The following is a 6,403-nucleotide window of genomic DNA, read 5'->3' as shown; positions in this document are numbered from 1 at the left end:
TCCCTCTGTTTACTGTATCATCTAAAATGGACAAAAAAATCCAACATGGCATGACACGTAAACTTACAATTAAGGACAGATGAATTGTGAGCCTTTTCACGTGGGTTAAAGGGTGTGGCCCCTTCTTTTCAACCCTAAATGGCATTATTTGTATGAAGTAAAAAACTTCAAAGTCAATAGCTTTTGGTTTTCATTCTAAGCTTTCATTTCTTGTCCAACCTCTCTCTAAATTCCTTTTTCTTCAAACCTAATCAATATCAACAATACTAACCCAAAAACTAGTGTCTACCACCACTTTCATTGTCAACCGTCAATCTCACCAATGACCATTATCGGTCTCCATACTTATGCCAGAAACTTATTTCGAATCCCCTCTTCTCTTTAACGACTGAAACCTAGCTATTACCCAAATCTAAAAAAAATTAGCCTTTCTTTTTCTATTTGGAAAACCCAAATAAAAGCACCAAACTCTGACAAATTTTACTGCTATACCCTTTTTTGTGATGTATTTCTTTCTGTGTTTGGCTTTTGTTTTAATAGGTTCTATTTTTTGGGTCCAAGCTTTTAATTTTCTACAAATTGGTTTAGCTTATGGTCAATTATAACGTGTAGTTACTTGTAGGTTATGAGTATGGATGATTTTGGGTCTACTTGTTGGTATTGTGGGTTTCTACTAAATTGGAGATTGTGAATTGATTGAGTGGTGATTTTTTTATTTGTGATTTTTGGTGGGTTTCTAGGTATGGGTTTGATGGATTTTCTATTTGGAGGCTAATTGAATTTGCTATTGAATTGCTTGAATGTTTGTTGCCGAATTGCTTCCTTTGTGTATTACTTGATGTGTGCATTATAGCTTTTTTTATCTCTCTAATTGTTTGATTCCTCATTTGGCTAAGAATTTTTTTGCTTAAAATCAAGGACAAAATATTAACATTACAAGTAATACAACTTTTTAAGGGTACATGCCATGCCACATTAGGTTTTTTGTCAATTTAGACAATTCAGCAAATGGGGGGGAGGGGACCACATTGATATACCTTTAGACAATTAAGGACTTAATTAAACCTTTTAAAGTTTAAGGACTAATATAGAATTTGGCCCAAAGTTTAGGGACCATGCATGCTATTTACTCAATTTTTTCAATAACAAAGTTCTAATTTATTTTCTCAAATAAAATAGAATAATCTTTAAAAAAAAAAAAAAAATTTTGTACAAAAAAAGGGTGAAATGATAAAAGTGGAAATAAAAACAAATTATGACAAAAAGAAAAGGGAAGTTAAGGAAATTTTTTAAAATACTAAAATTAAGATCATTTTGTCAAGATTAAAAGATAACACATAATTAAATTGTAACATTTTTTTAAAAATGGATACTGTGGGAGTACTAATCCATCCCTACGTGTAATTATACTCCTGAACCCAAACTATTTTTGTAGACTCTAAAATTATCTTTTTAATAAACTTTTAATTTATTTTAAGATTTTATTAAAATAATAAGTTTTAATAAATGACCAATCACACTTAGTTATAAAAGATCAGTGGCAACTCCATTTTTTTTTTTTAATGTCTAACGGTCCCAAATTCATTATGATAACATCCATAATCATTGAATAATCTTACAAATAAACTATCTACCAACTAGAACATGACTAGATAAATCATATAAATATAAACATACATATATATATATATATTACAACATACATAGATACCTGATAAGGTTTGTCACGTAAATACTTATGTGGACAATTTATTATGATGACATTTAGGATTATGAATGTTAATCTTACTCATACATTATGAGAAAAGTAGCTTTTTACCCCAATAGGGATGTAGATGGGTATTATATTGTAGAGATGGAGATTGGTATGATTTTAAATTTTTTATCGGTTATAGTAATGGATAATATAACACTCACCTTATATCTATACCATATATTTATATTTATTTAGTAAATAGATTTTTATTAAATAATATAAAATTTATTTTAGATTAATTAGAACATATATATTTCTATTTAAAAAATATTCATATATATATATAAAGTAATTACATAAATATGAAAGATAAAAATTAAAAAAAAAATTGAATTATATATTTTTAAAAAGGCTATGAGTATGAGAATTATCCTTATCCATTAAACTTTCGCAAGAAAGGGAATGTGGATATATTTGAAATACTTGTTAGGTATGTGTATGGGGATGTGTATCTATAATATAAAATTTTGGAGATGGGAATAAGGAATGCTTTACTCACTCCACACTCTACCCATTCACATCTTTATGTTGGATATATATTTTTTTAAAGAGTAGGATAACTTCTTTTAGTTACAAATTGGATAATTCTAAATTTATTTAAATCTCAAAATTATTCAAATTACAATTGTAAACCGAATTAATCTAAAGATAAATTTTTTTAAAATTAAAAATATGAAATATCAATTTTATCTTCATAATGAATAATTTTAGTTGTTTACCAAATAACCTTATTTAATAAACTATTCAATTATTAAAATCTTTCAACATGTTTAAAAATTACTAAGATTAGTTTATCAAAATCTTTCAACCACCCATTGTTATACTTTATCTTGATTTGATTCAAATAAAAATTAATTTTTTCAAAAATTTACGTAAAGCATTCAAAATTTAAATAACCTTTTTACATTAAATCTCTAAATAACATGATCATAAAAAAGATGATGTTTATCTCAACTCTAACTATCAAATCTCTATCTCGAACATAGGTAAGAATTTTGATATAATCTTTTTCTCTTATTATGTCCATTTTAAATTTAAAAATAAAGTTGAAATGTAAAATTAATTATTCAATACTAAATGTCATCCAAGAGTTATTCAACAAAATTATAAATGAAATGTGTTATATCGATTTTTTATTTTTTGATGTGCAACCTTTTCCAATGTATATTCTATAACTATTGTAATTTATTTTTCAATTTGTGTCTTTCTTTTTCAATGTATATTTTGCTACTAGTGTAAGTTTGGTTTTATGAAAAATAATAATTTTCAATTAATTTTTCTTTTTTTTTTTTTCACACATATCTTAACATTTTTCATGTTTTGTATATCAATTTAATAAAGACTATAAAAGTGAAAGTATGTCAATATTTTTATTATTTAATTTATTATTCAATAATATATATATATATGTTATTGTTTTTTAATAATGACATATAATTTATTTTTACTTGATATAAATTTGCTAGTGCATAAATATAAGTTTACATTTGATGCATGTCAGGGTATAGATCTATACACTATTAGTGAATCAGATGATAACAACTCATTAATATATTTTTAAAATAAAGTTTTGTTTATTTATCTTGAAGGCTAGTAAAAATTTAAAAACTCTCATTAATTAGTTGACATCATCTGATTTACTGATAGTGTATAAAATCTATACATTGATAGTATATCAAATATAAACTCTATAAATATTACTATAATTTATTTTTATTTGATATAAACTTATAGGCATATAAATATGTCATTTTCTTCTTATTTTTTTTCAAAAGTTAAGTTTATTTTTTATGACAAGTTAGTTAAATATATGAATTCTATATATGTTATAAATTTTGAAGATTAAAATATAATTTTGGAAATAATATTAATTTGTATGTATATACAAATATTAAATAAGTAAAATTATCTCGTAAATTGCATAGGTCACAATCTAGTCCAACATAAAGTTGAACCAAATCCACACATAATGAGACTTGAATCTACATCTCAAAGTTCTAAGACCTCTTCTTTACCACCAAGCCAAAGTCTTATTGATTTTAATTTTAGTTTAAGGTGACATCATTGATTCACTAACAAAAAATCTATACATTGATAGTGCATCAAATATAAGCTATTTTTTTTTAGTTTATATTTGATTTACTGTTAGTATATAAATTTTATACACCATTAATAAATCATATGATACAATCTTATTAATGAGTAAATAGTTGCCCTTAAAATAAATAAGCAAAAAATTGATATTTTGAAAAAGCTTACTCATTAATGAGATCACATCATCTGATTAACTTCATTAATAAAGTGGCATCATTTAATTCACTAATAATGTATAAAATCTATACACTAATAGTGCATCAAATTAAACCCTTTTTTGAGTTCATGTATTGTTGTGTACACTATCAATAAATCAAATAATATAATCTTATTAATGAACAAATATCATCTCTTAAAATAAATATATAAAAATTAATATATTCTAAAAAGCTTATTCATTAAGCAGATGATAGTTTTTGATTTACCTCATCAATAAAGTGATATCATCTGATCATTAACAATATATAAAATCTATATACCGATAGTGTATCAAATACAAAGTTTTTTTTATTTAAGCCTTAAAAAAAAAAAAAGATGAGATAACAACGCCGGATAAAGAAATTATTGAAAAAGTATATTAGGATTAGAGGCAAAGTGAAATCTGATATGCCCTAAACTTGCACTAGCATCATGTAAAATATATAATAAATCCGTTTTTCTTTTCTTGCACTCGCTATTTTTTCGAAAAAAAAAAAGGCCTCGGGCAAGAGAAACCACTTCAATGCTTTTGTTTTGGCTGTTAATCACTAAATATCTTTAAACCAAAATTAAGTGGGGATCTACTTGGAAAGAGAGAGTAAATAAAGATGATTTGGATGTTAAATAACAAGATATTGGATTAGAGTTCGAATATGTTGAAGTAATGAAAAAAATGACAAGGTTGAGTTGGGGAAAGAAATAAATGTATAATAATAATAATGAAAGAGTGATTGGGCGTGAAGTAATCTAATTCTAAAAGTAAGAAATTTGATTGGCAATATGTGATTGGAAGGTGTAAACACATAGTTTTATAGGCAGTCATGATAAAATTTTTACCCTTACTACATGGCATGCCATGTGATTAGTATAATTTGAAAAATGTCATGTTGCCATGTAACACACTACACGTCAACAAACACATATAGGTTTGGTATGCAAATTTTATCAAGTTTGTAAGGTTTAATTGAAAATATTATTGACAAACTTGAAAGATCATAATAGATTATCAGATGTTGTTGTAATTAGAAAAGTTATGAATTTATCTTAAACTTTTTTTAAAAGGTTACTGAGGAATTACAAATTAAAGCGGTCTAATGAAAATATTTATAGTTTGATATCATAATAAAAATAAATAAATAATGAGAAATAAATATCAATATGTAAAATGAGAAAAAGGGAAATTGTAATTACTTTTATGACCCATGTTCAATGGGTGTAAAACAATTGCATGTGATTTACATCTGTACATAAAAGACAAAACATATGTACATGTAGTTAAAAAATATGAACAATTAGTTAATAACCATGTACATTGATAAAAGTTTAAAGTTCTATGTTCACCGAGGAACAGATAAGGAAGAGGCATTAAAAATAATAAAATATGTAGAATTGTAAAAAAAAATAAGTTTTTTTCTTTTTCATAGGATTTTATAAAAAAAAATTGAGAATTATCAATGTACATATAATTTAAGCTTATTATATATATATAGTTAAATGTATGAATATTTTCAATCCACGTAAATTTAGAAATTTCTTGTTAGTTTATTAGTTGAAGGGTGCTTACGTTTAAAGTTTAGCGTTTAGAATCATATTTTTTTAAAATATAAGATCTTGTTTAAATGAATTATCAAGCACAACTTTTTATACACAATTAACTTGTATCTTACAATCATTGATGCACATACTATAAAATGGAGAATAATCAATTTATAATATCAGTGTAAAATTAAAAAAAAAAATTATATTTTTTAATCATTAATTTTAATAGTTTCAAGAGAGATAAGTGAAAAAAAATGATTTACTTTTTTTTGAATTTATTAAAATCAAATATTAAAAAAATATAAAATTTTTTGTGTAAGTTAATTTCTTCCCTTATAAAATATTGTAAATATATTTTAATTAGATGTACATATATATATATTATTTGTACATATGATAATAACATGTAATTATTGATTTTATATCATTGAATATTGATGTCATAAAATTCAATGGGCCGAAAAAGGGATGGTAGGTTTTAAGGAAAAGAAAGGACAGGGAAATGACATGGGTTGGATTAATGTTGACATCACACCGGTGATTGGCTGCAAAATAAAGTTTTTAAGGGTTTTTGGCTAATAGTTAGGTGAGGGCGGGAGTTTATGTCAAAGGTTCAGGTGAAGGCAAGGGGCGGAATTTTGGTGTTCTAGTTAGTTAACAGCTCGTTTGAGCAAAGAACAAGATGGCTTGACTATTGTGGTGGGCTACGAGAGACTGATTTAGGTAAAAAAAAATGGGATGAAAAACTAAAATAGGACAAGTATAGGTAGAGTGCTGCTTGGCAAATTGGTGTGTCCATCGATGGTGGTGACAGGT

Source organism: Durio zibethinus, chromosome 22 (genome assembly GCF_047325235.1).
Source record: "Durio zibethinus cultivar Kanyao isolate XHJ-2024 chromosome 22, ASM4732523v1, whole genome shotgun sequence".
NCBI lineage: Eukaryota > Viridiplantae > Streptophyta > Magnoliopsida > Malvales > Malvaceae > Durio > Durio zibethinus.
Note: the sequence above shows the minus strand (reverse complement) of the source record.